Genomic DNA, 16409 nt, shown 5'->3' with positions numbered 1-16409 from the left:
TCTATAAGACTGATTTATAGATCTAGTGCTTTTTATTGCTTCCTTCAGATGTTTAGCTGCTCATGAATCAGTGTAAAAATCTTTAACTCATCAGCAAATATAAACTATAGGCACATACAAATATAAAAGAAACTTGGATGTGATTATTTAACTACTTCCAAAAGATATAAGATACAAAATGTTTCCATTTCTTAATACAACATCACTTAATTAACTGCCTGTCCTTCTGGGGTCACGTGCCTTCCAAGAGTGCCTACTGTGCCCACTGTGTTCCTGAGCTCCTTTAAGATGGGATGGGATGGAGAGATGGTATGGAGAGCAAATGAAGCCAAGGAAACAGAACTCAAATTATGATTAACAGGTATTTTTAAGCAAGAATATAATTACATATGTATGGAACACTAGAACTTGAAATGTAACCTTTGCAACTCTCCAATAAAAGATATTTAACATTAAAACATAACAGAGATCTAATACTCAGTCTGCTGGATTTTAAATAACCGATTGATACAGAATGGCTCAGGCACACTGCTGTCTGTAACTATGCAGTACAGAATGTGACTGTGCAGCACCGCACCAGACACACACTGTTCCCACCTTCTCAGTTACCAACTCATGATTGGTTCAGCTTGGGCAGCATCCATCAAGTCTGAAGGAAGATTTTGCATGCTCAAAGCTGTACCTTCCTTTTGCCATACACCAAGCATTTCTGTCACCCCTCCCAACTGCAGCTCCTTTCACAATAGAAGTTACTGAGAACCAAGGTAAGAAGATTCACATTTAACACATGAAGAACTCAGAGCTCAATAAAAGGAGTTTGAGGTGTGGGCTGTTTATTTTGTCAGTACCTCAAAGCAGGAACTAGGCTTCCCATGTGGAAAGATGACGCCACAAAGCACAGCACGTTTCTCGCTGTAAAATTTTGTTTTTATGTCTCTGACTGACTACCTAATGGATTGATCAGGATATTTTATTGACGTGTTTCACTTAGGCAGTTAGAGCCAGATCCAATCTACATATCAATATGCCAATTTACCAGCAGGTAGATTGTTTTAGTTATTCTTTTATGCTTCATATATTTTCTTTCTTCCCTCAGGGATATTTAGAAAAATAGGTGCTTAAAATACAATATGAAAACATAATGTTCGAAAAATAAGTAAAAGAAAGCCCTTATCATATTTGGGATCCTATCAAATTCTATTCAGCAACTGAAAAGGATGCCACTGTCCAAGATTGACCCAATCAGCACACTACAATTTTGGCATATCCATATTTGAGGCAGCACCTCCTATCTTCCTTCCCAAGGCAAGCATAATGGAAATAACATTCTTAGAAACAATTAAGTGTTAACATATGAAGTGTCATACACTGAACTCAGAAGCTACTGCCCTGTATCAGAACATACAATGGTCCAGCGTTACATGACTCAGCTCACTAAGCATTACTGATTGCATTTTCAAATATAACCATACAGAAAAGTATGGCTCAAAGTCAACTTCTAAATCATCTCTGTAACTGCCTAAGACTAGGGTAATACTGACCAGCAAGCATCCAACCGTGTAATATACATACCACTGCAGAGACCCAGCAGGCAATGGCAGTTAGCAAAGCAGTGCTACCTACTTCACAGTCATGGCATTCATTGTCACATTAGAGATCAGAGGTCACTTGACATTTTGTTGCATTAATCTCATTCATAATGCCTTCAAACCATTTTTTAAATCTTGACAAGCCACTTGGCAATAGGGGGCCACAGAAACAAATCTTAGATGTAAACCTACAATTCCAGCAGACTTCAGATCTATTATACTGTGTCAGAATCAAACATGAGGTTAACAGCAATGATTGTATCAAAGTGGTTGATCATGTGCAGTTACACTACAAGGACAAAATTCCATCTAAGTAGTCCAATTCATCCTTTCCAGACAGAAAAACAAATAAATAAATAAATAAAATGAGCATTAGATCCTATGCCTAGGAATGTTACTGTCTCACTTCTTACAATAAAGTAATAAAAACATAGGTGTGGGGAGGTCCCTATCTGACAACCAGTTACATTTATCTAAGCGCACTTAATCTGGCTGACCCACATAAATTCAACAGCCAGCTGTAAAATTTACTTTCCTGAACTTAATAAGATATGAAGAAATTGAGTGTTATACAGAACATCCATACTAGTTGAGAACAGTGAAGAAACATACAGAGAATATAGCCGGTAAGTGCTCTTGCATTATCAGCTAAATACCATGGATTAGACTCTAATTTACCTAATGATTGACTCACACTCTAGACATTGCCAATTTAAAGCAAGAGGATAGACTGATGTTCTTTGCACTGCAAGATTTATAAACAAAGTTCTGCAGATAGAGTCAATACACATTCACAACAACAGGAAGGTGGAATGGTAAAGTCAAAGAACAGGAAAGCCTCTTCCATAAGAAAATAAGCAGCTCCTTACTAACTTCATTTTACTAACTTCATTTCCTTCACATGCCCTACAGCCCATCAAGCACACCCTCAGAAGGCTAGTCACTAACTGCACTGAAAACACTACTTCAATCATTTCTCCAGACTGAAGGAATGTATTATAAAAATGTAATTATGACATATTCACATACAAACATACATAGATTAGATTCTCAACATCTTATCTTGATGATTCCTGTAAGAAGATATATTTTCTTCCTGTCAATAACAGCTGTAAACCCAGCTTAATTTGCATCAGATTGGATTCATGTTTCATGGGAGAACCTGTGACTGCTCTGTAGAAGTGCTTATATATCTATGTCTATTTATCTATATATATAAATCAGTGCCACAGAACAATAATTCAGATTAAAAAAAAATCCTATCATCTGACATATTCTGAATGAAAAAGTTAAAAACAAGAATGAATAGTAGAAGTTTATGCTGGAAAATTGCTTGCATGTCCCACATAAAATTCAAGTTTAAAAATTGACTGCTAATGCAAACCGTGAAAATCCAATATTTAATTTACTTACAAGGAATAAGTCACAAAAACTGATACATTCTGAAAGGGCACAAACCTACTGTATTCACAGACAAGCCAACATTTCTGTACAGAAATAATATTTATTCATCAGGATGAAAACCTCAAAATATCTGATGGCTTATTTATGAAATATTTCCTCATTCCTTAGTTCAGTGTATTATTATGAAATCAAAGTGAGCACATCATGTGTTTTGCTACATTTATCATATACCATTCAGATCCACACGATCATTTTAAACTTTTACTTTCAACTTTATATGGAATTCAGTATGTTAATAATTGTTTAAACCTAGTATGTTATTATTCAAAAGTTTACCATATTAGTAATTCATTGTGTATGATTATTTTAAAATTTTAATTGAGTTGTGTCCACATAACACTTTGCTGGGTACAGAGAATGGAAAATATTTCCATGAAGAAGGACTAAAGGACATAAGGCAGTTATACCACTTATTTGTGATGCTACAGCAAATAACCTGCATGCACCTGAAAAGTGTGCTTTACTAATGCAGGAGTAACAGTCCAGCCAGTTTCTAATAACTGAATTTCCTCAGCAGAACTGAAGTGTGCCATATATCATTTGCACCAAATGACTGCAGTTTTCACATTTGAAAAGCACTTCTCGGTTAATCAAGTATGCTCTTGAGATATTATGAAAAATAGAAATTAAGTAGTACTATACATGTGTGTGTGTGAATTTGTTTAAAATAGGTTCTTAAAGACTTCATTTTCAGTTAGATTTATCCATAAATTTTCAGTTAAATTTATCCATGAAACCAAAAGTTACACAAGAGTATGAAATAATAAATAATGTGATGCATTTTAGCTGCAGATATATTATGTACATTCTCAGTCAGCCACAGAGGAGGATATTGCTATCAGAAGAACCCTGACTTGTTACACCAGCAAACTTCAAGCAATGAAGTGTTCACTGGGTAGTGAGAGATATGAATACCTGTGCCATCTCAATTATACATACGACAAACATTTAACAGCATTATGGAAAACAAGTTTTGACTGCTTTATTCATCGATAGGTTGGCAGAAATATTCAGAATGCCATCTGCACAAGTTACATTTTATTAATACTTTCATTGGGCATTTGAAAAGAAGTTGTGCACAGCAATATTTCAAAACTAGATGAACTCAATCACATCATTCTAGGAACATAATGTCTGGATGTTAAGATGATTCTCACCAGATAAGTAGATATAAAAATGTAATACCTTGTAGCACTTGTTTTTGCACAGATATATATAAAAAAAATAATATGCTCACCTGCAGCTAAGCATGAGATACACTTGTAATCATACACCTACTATACCATCTCTTTAAATGTCAGTATTGATATTCAGCATGATTTCCTATGTATGATGGCTCAAGTCAATTATAATGACAGATAGCATCCTACTGGCTTATCTGATTACCTCTGACCTTTTAACAGCTGCAGAAAGCCAAAACAGCCTGAAAGAAGAACTCATGCATATATGACACAAAGCTGGAATTTCATATCTGAGCCACAGTCAAGAACACATTGAATGTCAGCAGATTTCTGACAAAGCCTATAGCAAATAATTTCTTGGATGGTTTGGCACCACAACAGCCTGTCATTTATTATGGCTGAGTACTGACAGGAGATATAAACTTGATTAATTTTATATCAATACATGATATAAAAGTCATTACTACACATAGTTCATTTTAAAAACTTGGAAGCCACTATGCAAAGTAACCATTCATTTTGATTATTGTTATTTCTTTTATCAGAAGCTTGGCCAGATGATTTAAGATTGCATGGGCTTAACAGGGAAGAAAAAGATCAATATTAAGCGCAATTCAAAACTAAAGCACACGTTTACTGAACAACGGATTATTAACCATCTACTCAGAGGAGGTGTCTCACTGCTGAGGTATCTTTGCCCATCTTCAGCCAAGCGTTAGCCTGATACCTAAGAGCTTATCTTTGTGCCACAAAGAAACAACCCCCAAATCTGTTACTTAACAAAATTAACAAACTAGCCTGTATGTTAATTAAGTAGTTAAAAGCTAGAAGCAGAGTGAAAGGAGGTTTATTTTATTCTGCATTTCCAATGCAGTATAATTTTCAGTATCTTAGCACTTGAAAACTGTAACCCTATGTTGAAATATATATTTATAACAGCTTTTATCTTTACACCATAACATTTATTGGATCACAAATGCATTCCTTATGGTAAAGATGCCTTACAGCCCTAATGCATTCCTACCACCCATCTTCCCTCACAATTGTGAAACATTGGCTTTAACTCCAATGAAGCAGTGTTTCCTCCTATAACAAGTCAACATTAATTTAAATTAACTTAGTTTACTTCAATTCATTTTCATTGACTGTGTGTATTTGTCCACACAGGAACTGTGAGGAAAAAAAAAAACAACAACACAGACAGTTGCAGATTTCATATCATGAGGGCAGAAATACCCTGAGACCTGTCAAAGCTTTTCACAAACTTAATTATCCCAAAGACAGAGAAGCTTGTGATGCTATGGAAAAGGTGAGAAAGTGCACAAGACTTATGCTGAATTCATTACCAGGAGATAGAAGAAATTCTTAAGTAAGACTTCCCTATCACTTGTGGTAAGAAACTTAAGCATGACAAACAGCATGTTTGCAGCGTTTCATTGGATGCATGCATTTGGACTAGGAGAGGAAAGTCAGAGTAAGAAGGTAGAGTTGCCTACAGCTTGTGGGGAAAGACTGCTGAAAGGGGTGGGGAAATCTTCTAAAGTGACAGAGATCCCTTCCACAGAGGGGGCTGTGCAGCAAAGGCAGATAGCCTGGCTGACTGGCCTTGGGCTGATGGTGAAGGTCCTTGCAAGGACTGGGATCAAGCAGGCTACAAAACACTTGTTTTTCTTTTACCTATTCATTTTCAGCTGCCCTAAAAATTAATTATGCTATTTCATACTCAAAAAAACAAATATTAAGAGATGAAAGATGCAATTAGGATAGTAATACATACCAAACAATGTTAATAACCTTTATAAGCAGAGAGAATAGTTGGTTTATTCAGTTACCATAAAACAAATATTAAACATACTCTGGGAAAAAGAAAAGGTATTTCTGTTCAGAAAAGTAATTAAAAAATGAACAGAGTGGCTTGGCAGCTACATAATAATTTGTTCTAATATCTCAAACAGCCTGTGCTGGTACAAGATGCTCCAACCACCCAGAATCAATGGATAATATCACTGCATGTATTTTGTAAGACAGTTACACCAAAGTATTAACATATCCCAATAATCAGAAGTGATAAATGAAATGCTTCCAACTTCCCTGTGATGCATCTACTTCGGAGGAACAGTAATAACATAAGTTTCATGTGAAAATTTGAAATATTCTGATATTATACCTATGACAGGAATTGATAGGAACGTGCAACAACCTACTAACGTAGCCCTTCAATGCGCAACACAAGAATGTAATGCTTCTGAGACCCAGAGTGGTCAATACATGTCAGCAAAAACACAGCAGTCTCTCCTGTGCAATATGCTGCAGGAAAAGATTGCTATTTGCTTTCTCCCTCTGTTCTGTATGAGCTAACCCTTTACTCAAGTTCCTAAATGTGTGTCCTACCAGCCTCTACTAAAACGCAAGGTGGAGAGATGATCACAGTAGTATCATGTACAATTGACCACATCTACGTTTCCTGCAAGCCAAAGTAAGCTGACAAAGGCTGATAATGAGGAACACCTTGTGTCTGTGGTCATACAGTACAGGTGCTTCCACTCCAGTGCAGAAGCTAAATTTGTTTTAGAAAACTGAAAAAATTGGGACAGTTTGTCTTCGAACTTTTCATGGAAGAACTGAAACAAGGAGTTGAGCAAATCAGTTCAAAACTTATGTACCAAGGTCTGCCAATGTCATTTTCAACATCAAATGCAGAGATGTTCAAAGCAGGTGATAAATCCTAACAGCACACAGAGGTGAAAAACAGGAAATGGGTCTCTAAGTCCCTAAGCTAACCTCATCCTCTTTAATAAAGAGGACTTACCTGTTAGTAAACTCATTAAACTTCCATGGAAGATATTTTTTCTTGCACTTCTAAGTCATAAGCCATCAACTATTTAGCGTTTATTGTTAATATATATATATATATATACATACACATGCATATGTGTATATATATATATATACACATAGATATTTAAACTCAGTGATACTTTACAGTAAGTGGACTTTAATGCTCAATTAAATTTTAATTGCTTGGTGACACTATTCATAGTCATCAAACTAGCTAATGTTTATTAATAGCTATTTCTGATTAAATATAGCACCTAGGAACTTTCTATAAATTTAAGACAAATAAATCTGACAGTTTCCAGCTGAAAAATCACATTAAAAAAAAAAAAGCTTCCTTTGTTTTGCTGCTCAGGTAACTGTAAGATACCTGATATTATAAAAAAAAAAATAATAATAAAAAAAAAAGATGGATCAATGCATAGAAACACCTCACAGAACTTGAACTCATGGACATTAAACACTACTAGGAATGAAGCCAAGTTCACCTTAGTTACAGCTACCTCAAGACAAACATTCGAATCACCAGATAAACAGGATTTCTGATGCCTTATAGAAGAACAGAATTCAGCATTAAAATACCAAGCTATTGCTTCTTCAATCAGCCTCTTTCAAATTTATAGTCAAGGATATATTTACTCAAACAGTTCATTGCAATGTAAGTGAAGATGCCAACTTTACGGTGAACTAGTTATTTAAACTAAACCTTCCCTGTTCATATTCTTTTCCTAATACGAGTTCAAGGAAAATTCAGAAATCACAGTTACAGAAAAAATTATGAGGAGGAAAAAAAGAAAGAAATTAACAATTAGAAAACAATAAACAAATAAATAAACAATTATCACCTTATAGCAATTTCTAGCATCATCAGATGCTCATATCCTACTCACATGTTAACCAAGTTACTCTCTGACAGTCAGACATTTTAATACTAAACTTCACCTCATACATTCTCCTATAACAAACCCAAATCTCCAAAATAACCTCTCCCCTTGCTGCCCTTCTGGTATTAGATTTGCACAGCAGCTGTTTCTAATTGGTAGTTTGATGAAAACCAGGGGAAGTAATTAAGCCCTTCATCAGTCCTTTTTGACCTGCTGCCCTGTAGGTCATGCATTTCCCACTTTGGAGATCAGCATTAACAGAGAACCAGCATATAAACATTTGAAATATGGTTTTAATACATGAACATAACCCAGACAGAAAATTCAAGCTACTGCCAAGTACAACAGTTTATAAACTCTAGGCAATAAAAGTAGGACTATGCTTTTACATACACTGTCACTCATAAGAGTGATCTTCCTGTCTTCTACAATGAGAAAGCAAACAGTGGTTTGGGGCACTTCAGTCCCACTATTGATGTATACATTTCTAATGAATAGACATGGGAGGAAGTCATGAGTTGTCCTCTGGAGAGAGGACTGAGAACTCAACATGTTATCAACAAGAAGAAACCATAGGAAGAGTACTTTTCTGTTGCCAGTTTTTCAGGTTTACACAGATACTAGCTTCTCTAATTGTGCTAGCACATAGTTTTGCATAGTTTATTGGGGTTTGTCTGTTTTTATTCTTGTTTCACTACCCAGATGAGTAACAAAGTCTAATTCTTGGTTACTAATACATTGTTTTTATGACTGTGCTCTCATCATATAAGGACTGACTAGTTATCTTAAGTGATCCATGCATTTGATGAGTAGTTCTGATTACCTTAACAGTACCTATCACTAGTATCTATAGTCACACAGGTGTTTTCAGTGTAGCTTAACAGGGCTTAGAACAATGCAGGGTAAGAAGGTAGCAGTTGGATGGTTATCATATAATGTTTGGTAGTTGAAAGACAAAAGTTGACACCTCTGTCTGCAGCAAGTATGTGCTTTAAGTTGTGAGCCACTACAGTGATGGAACTCCTGATCATTATGGTTTGATGCTACAGTCTAGAGCACTGTAATGAGAATAATGCATTTTCTGTTAGAATACGCTTCTTCACATTTCCTCCCTTCCTTCTATTAATTAAAATAATCCCTCATTCACATTTCACTGTGAACAACCTCTCTTCAGCTTTAATTACTGGCCTTAAATCACTTCCAAACTGTAAATTTAATTTTTAGTAAATCACCCTCAAAGTTTTCTGTAGTTCTTTTGGTAAAGGTAACTTGGAAAAAAAATCATATCATCATCTCAGTTTGGCTCACATATTGTGAATTTGTAATTTTACACACTTGAGCAAGTGTATATGCTATATCAGGTTTGCTTCTTGCACATTTTTTATACCACTACATATATAATTTTTAACATGAAATCATCATCTAGTTGTTTATTCCTAAATGTAATACCATAATTATGTAGTAAGTGTTAATTCTGTTAAAATGACTGTTTAATCATAAAAAAAAATAAATAATTCTTAAGAAGTTACTTTCCCAGCCATGGTATACAAAGAGATTGTATCTTCTTCCTCAAACACAAAAATTCTGGTCAGAAGCCTAGACTCCATTTTAGGAGAGGACTTAGGGGCACCATCCTTTTGGATGTAAACCCAGATGTCAGAAAGGTGCAGTGGGTTGTAAGCACAGTGGAAAGCACAGAACTGAAGAATTCAAAGTCTCTACCTGCTGTGCTGTGTAGATGTACCTTAAGTAGCTGTTGCACTAGCTTGATTAAAACATGCAAGTTGCAAAGGGAATGGAAATGCCTGAGTCCTCATTTTCAGCTGACTTGACTGGGAGTTACCTCCATACCCCTGGAGTGCATTAATACCTTAGATACCTAACACGCTATCCCAAGAGCTCAACAACATGTAATGTAGTTCCTATCTATATTTAATTAGTAAAGTAAGTATATTCCTTTTTTTTCAATTCTGTTAATACATTATGATTGAATACTTGTCAACTTACAACACATTTCCAGCAGTGACTAAAGGTTAATGTTGTAAAAGGGCAGCAAGTTACATGGTAGTCTTTTACATAGCTTGTTAACATTATCACAATTGCTCATGAACAGGAAATTCACTTTGATAGGACAAAGCAAGGTAAAAAGCTATTACCTTCCTTTTAGTAGCTCTTTCAATAAAGCTTTTAACATAAATGTAAGAAAATCACATTGCTCTTTTCAGATATCACACTAAGTAATTAAAGCTGTATATCCTTTCACATAAGTTCAAGTGAATATTAACTAGTATTAAATATTGATTCATTTTTTTTGCAAACATCAGATTTAATGAACTGAGCATCTTTTTATTTAGACACTGTCAGCAAGTATCATCAGTTATCACAATGACTATTTTATTTACTATCTGTGAATATTATTTACTATTCAGAGTATTTTCAGAACAATTTCAGGACTATAATCATTCTGTAACTTTCTAGAATTAAATAGCTTTTCAGAAGATCAATCAGGTAAGAACTGAGACTGTAGGTGGCACTGTGTCTCTTTAGGAGAAAACAATTGCAGTGAACGAGATCACAAGTTAGTCCAATGAATCCTGGTGAAACTTCTGAATTTATATAAGGGACACACATTTTAAGTAATGCAATTAAACCAAGCCTATGTAATACATACACTCTAAACCTACTCATATAATATATAGAGTAAGCATATGCTATGTTTCTGCTTGAATAGGAAATAGATTAAGAATCTGATAATCAAGAATGCCTTATTCTTTTCAACGGGTTCGCAGAGATTAAGATGTAAGGCATTCAAGAAATTAACCTTAACAAACAGCAGTTTAAAAGATGCAAGAGAGAGTAACAAAACATTAAATCCCAGACATGAGTTCATGAAGGTAGTTTCATTTAGACAATGATGTACAATTCAGCATCTCTCATTTGTTTCAGCACTTTACTTCAGTATACACCCATCCTTACATGATAACCACTGTTGACTAGCCAGATAATTAGAAGTTTACTAGTGTTGTCCACCCTCATGATGTCAACATTGTCGGTATTACAAAACATCTTATAAGGGAACTATGAGAATGTACTCAGTGTCACTACCAGAAAGTGCAAATAATAAATTTAAGCACAGATTTCAGGTTGGTTACAAAACCAGTGGTTCACTAATTGACTTTTGATCTTGAAAATGCTATGCATTTGAAATTGTAAAACTGAACATTAATTTTACCATTTAATGATATTTAAACGAGCCATTATCACCTTTTTACTGAAAAACAGATAAATTCAATCTACTGTCATTCATAAAACTTGTCTATGTCTTCACAAGAATAGGTGATGCTGAAGAAACATGACTTTGTTTCACACTCTAGACCTATTAATTGCACGGCAATACAATCAAATAGGCAAGACAAGTGAATACCCACCCTTTATCACTGCTCTTCTTCCTCAAATATGAGATGGTATAATTGCAAGCCTTAATTACAAGCTCAGCCTCCTAAGCTTTCTCTCCTCTTATCCAAAATTTATACTGTGGTCTTAGCCACAGCCAGGATTTAGAAATAATGTTAGATATCTAATGAGAACAAAGCTAAAAATAAACTTTGCATTAAATGACAGATCCTCCTTTGCATATAAGAACCCAGACATTGCTACATGACAATGCATGTGAGGTCCTGACATTTCCTAAGTTCTGTTGTTAGGAAACCTTCATTTCAGCATTCAATGTTAAAAGGTTTTCTGGATATTGAACTTGTATGCAGATGCACATGCCTCTTTGTTTTAAGAGACCATAAGAATACTCGTAACGTAAGAATTATACCTTCCTTACATAGAAGAACTCAATACATTTTATAACACTTCAAAGAAAAACTTCACAGAAACCATATGAGTAATAAATTTGCTACATTTTATAATTTTGCAAATAGATGGGGCAATTTCTCTACAGCTCACCGACACAGAAAACAGCCTAAGCCTTAGGCAGCACTTCTACTTTCATTCCTATCTGTTTCCTCAGTAACAAAGCGCCTCGCAACATGTAAGACAACCATTTCTATGTTATATGTAGAGTGATTTAGTCTTCCTGTTCTGATGTTTATGTTCATTCTTTTCCCTCTTTGCTTTCATCAAAACATCTTTAAGATTTAACGATTGAAACAAGCAAGATTTTCTGCTATCATAAAAATGGACAACGAGCAACAGGACATAGAAAACCTAAAAAATTCTAGGTTTTTCACAAAAGTTGCCCCTTTTCAAAGACCCCCACCAACACCGACCGCTAGAAGACTACTTAATTTTTTTTAATTTTTTTTTTTAAGATTCAACAATTTTAAATCAACGTTCGTGAGTATCACAGACGTAGTCAAACAGAAATGTGCAAAATGAGAGGACAAATAGAACAGTATGAAGCAATGAAGAATTGAGACAGTTTTTTTTTTTTTTTTGTGGTGTTTTTTTTTTTTTTTTTGTTTTTTTTTTTTGGTGTTTTTTTTTTAGAAAAAAAAAAACCTCAAGGGAAATTAAGTACGTGCTATTCTCTAGTTGCACAGATTCTCATTAAGGACAATGCATTTAAGAACACTTCTCTGTCTGCTACTTTTTAACTATCTCTTGCTTACTGTTCTTTCTGAAGTCCCACTAAAAGTACCCTACAGGTTTCCCTTTGGGGCCATTCCCTTATTGGCTCCTTTCTTTCCTGAGTAATTGTGCTGCAATAGCAGCTGTGAATCAGATTTCATTGAATGCATTTTATTTCCCTTATTTTTCAAATAGCCACCAAAGAAAAGAGCAGAGTCACAAAGGTAGGACAATGGGAACCTTCACAGGAACTTCTCTCACCATTTAGCAATAATAGAGAGTAACTGTGGGGGCAGGGACTGAGACAGGTACAAGTCAAGCTGCTTCAGAAAAGCACTTATTAAATCACTTCCATCTTAGTAGGGTTACAGTCATTGCAACTGAAAAAAGCCACAGAGGACCTGCAAGCCAAACTCAGACTTTGGTCTGATCAAGGACGGAGGAGATGACCATTCAGCCTGATTCTCTTGTTGCCCTGGACAGAAGCAGATGTCCCCTTCTGTACTTACTGGGCAAATACTAACCTCAAGTTTCCATAGTAAAGTAAAAACAAAGTTTATTTTCACTACACAAACACAACAGGTAAATATTTTGTGTAGGCATAAATCAAAGACTTTAAAAAAAAATCAGTTTCAAATTCTAGTATATTTTAGTACTGTTGTACTTTCATCAAGCAGGATAGTTTTGGACTTTCTTAACAGCTATTTAAGTTGTGTTTCTTGATGTAGTTTATTGAGTGAATGTGTTCTAAGAGCTTTAAATTGAGATTTATTTGTCCTTTTGCTAATCATGAATCAACCTTCTTTCAGATCAATTAACTAAATCACTTTGGAGGCAGCTCAATGCATTCCTCATGGATGAAAACCTTTGTTCTTTATTGCCTATATTATCTCTCCACCCCAATAAATACAATTAATAACATACTTGTTCACTAGTGTTTGTAACTTCCAGTGTTTCACAGCAATTCATTTCTTATGACTTGCTAACAAAAATAGATTTGAGTAAAACATCAATATTAATACATGCTTGCATTCTCCCTTCTGTTCTTTCAGAAGTACTTAGTTTTTATAAATAACTTTATAATCATATTATTCATGTCATTATAAAAACTCAATGATTTTTTTAAAAATCTTTTACATATTATAGACTAGCACTGCAGTATGTACCAGTGGTTATTTTCATACATAACATACATTGAAATAAATTTAAATTTTCCTTTCAGAAATTCCCAACTAGAAAAAACTACTTAATTACAGTATTTATTAGCACAGGAAAGTATCTGGTTCTAATTTGTTCCTTAGTTCCAGCAGGTCAAGGCCCTCAGTATATTACGTTTCCTGTAATAGCACCTATATCCTTCCTTTTGTTAAATATCATCCCGAGATGATAATTATTCTAGCTGAGAGCCAGGGATTCAATAACAGCTGAGACAAACCAGGGCTTGCCAAGAATTGGACTGTTCTGCTCAGAGTGCATTTGAGTCAATTTATATCTAATGAAACAGGCCAAAGGCTCTCTGGCCATCTAGAAATGGGATCCAGCAGAACCACAATCTGCCCTGTCATGTTAGCTCAGTTTCAAGCTCATATTTGAGCCCAAATCCCTCATTGTACATATTGTGTTGATTTGTACTTGAGTTTGACTCTGGGAGGGAGCCAGCCCTGCTCTGGTGGTGAAGCTGTGGCTGTTAATGAGGCCAGCTCACACTCCTGCTCCACAAACCACCCGACTGTCAGGAAACTGGAGAGAGCCACAGCCTCCCAAAGCACAGCCCTGGTTGCCTCCCCAGGCCCTGAGTGAACCTGCCCCACCACTGCTGGCATTCCTGCAGGAGACCGGGTGCTGCACTGCTGTCCTGCTGTACTGGCAGCAGCTCTGAAGCGGCACCATGCCCTGGCCTATCACACAGAGACAGGTCTTGCAGCCCCATCACAAATGATATCTGCCATGTGCTCAGGCAGTTCAGCAGGGAAGGAACTGGGGGTTGAGAGTACTATACTGGTTTATGGAGGCTCTTAGCCTGTTTTTGAGAGGTTTGCATTGTGGCATGTCAGACATGAAGCCACTGAGGGTCAGAGGTACACAGAGAGGTACTCCAGAAGGCTTTGACTCAGCCTTTGAACCACCAACAAAGCTCCAGGCAGCAGGAACTGAGAAACACACGCAAGGTCTGACTACCATAGCATCTTGCAGAGGGTGGAAACACCGGGGCTACCAGGGAGAAGGAAGTCTTGGAAGGAACAGCCTTGGAAACAACCAAGTCAGAGACAAAAGAAACCAGAGCTGGGATCTCCCTGCTGCCCATGGAGAGGCCACAAGGGAGCAAGCACTTTCCTGCAGCACAAAGTGTCTGTTTTCCCCACAGTAGTAACTGATGAGCAAGTGCCCTGACTTTATATTAAGTCCTAATCTTTTCTATGGTATCTTCTCCCCGTCTGGCTGAGGGCAGAGGAAGAGTGAGGTTGGGTGAATGGCATCTGATTAAGGTCAGCCCACTATAAAGGTGAATCTGAAAATTAAGTGTTCTCATTCTATCATGGAAACCAATAAGCAGCCTACAAGAATACATACATGCATCCAGCAAAACTGCTCCTAACAAGTTCTTTGTAACACCAGGAGAAGGGAAGTATTGTTGACAGCACCTATAACCATATACACAAAAAAGTTGACTCACCCAACTGGTGATGAGGATCTGGCTGTGGAACACTCCTCAAGAAGCAGCCATCCAGGAGATGCTTTTCTTTTGGAGACCAGCCCTTAAATGATCTTGGGAGGGTGGAACCAGAGTCCACCCTCTTCTGGTCAGGTGGGAATCACAGGCAAGTTGTTTGCACCTGTGCTTCCTGGGCCAGCCACTCCTTCACTGGGTGCTCAATCATCACTTCAGGCTGTGACATAACAGTTCTCCTGCCGACCATAGAACCCCACGTAATAATGCAGTGGGGAGGTGGTGTTGCTCGTCTCACCAGCAAGAGGCACTTCATTTGTGCATCACTAACAGCCAGAGTATTTGCATTTGCTCTGTAAATCTCACTCTTGAAGGCTGGGCAGAAAATGGTAGACTATGTGACAGCTAGCAAGACTGATTTATTCCATTCCTGCCAAAATACTGTGCAAATGGGGATCAGCCTGTCAGCCACTGCAGGTAAAGGTCTCAAAAAATAAGGTAGATCCGGTGCAGCATGAAACAGGAAAACTTCTTTCTTTGCATATTACAAGGATTATTTTGCCAGGCAAAGCTTTTGTATACCAAAATCCACATCATCACTGTCAAAATTCTCTTTTTTTCATCTGAAGATAAAAGCTTTCCTCATACTCTTTGTTACAGTTGCATTAAAAATGAAGTGAGCATGGGTAGTTATATTACCAGTTTTCTAGGACTAAAACTGATGTTTCCATTGCAAATGATCATATTCTGAAGGCAGATTAGTAATTCTTTTGTAGAAAATCTTCCAGACTGGAAAAAGTTATTCTAATTCTGCATACTTCTAAGTGAAATGAAAATAGAAGCTGATATTTTTGTTACAGATCTTTTTATGGGACTTTTAAGATTCCTATAGCTTTAGAAAATAAACTTGTCATAATAGATGTAAAATACATTTAATTTCTTCTAACGACATAATGTGCTAAAAATACCAGCACATGTAAAGCAGCAATACTCAAAGATATTGCTAGGCTTCAAAAAATAAAAAATAAAAATTGCCTGTGTGTTCCTGGGAAGAGCAGGTTATAAAACTGTTCTAGGAATAATCTAACTGGACATTAAACCTGCTGTGAACTAAGAGCTGAATGAAAAATGTAATGAGAGGTTTTTCCTACACAGTAAATAATAACAATAATAACACTGGTTTTAATATAGGGTCATGTCGTAAAACCAG

The 16409-nt window shown here is 36.2% G+C and overlaps 1 protein-coding gene across 1 annotated transcript in view; it reads right to left on the bottom strand.

Annotated features, from left to right (window-relative positions):
* LOC107312724 overlaps nt 1–15397 on the bottom strand; it is a 279152-nt gene extending 263755 nt beyond the window's left edge. The window contains exon 1 of the mRNA XM_032443992.1: nt 15206–15397. The gene's annotated coding sequence lies outside the window, so the exon portion shown is untranslated. The remainder of the gene's footprint in view (nt 1–15205) is intronic.
* Between the last annotated feature and the right edge of the window lie 1012 nt (nt 15398–16409).

This window comes from Coturnix japonica, chromosome 4 (genome assembly GCF_001577835.2).
Source record: "Coturnix japonica isolate 7356 chromosome 4, Coturnix japonica 2.1, whole genome shotgun sequence".
NCBI lineage: Eukaryota > Metazoa > Chordata > Aves > Galliformes > Phasianidae > Coturnix > Coturnix japonica.
This window is presented reverse-complemented; position numbering and strand designations above follow the sequence as displayed.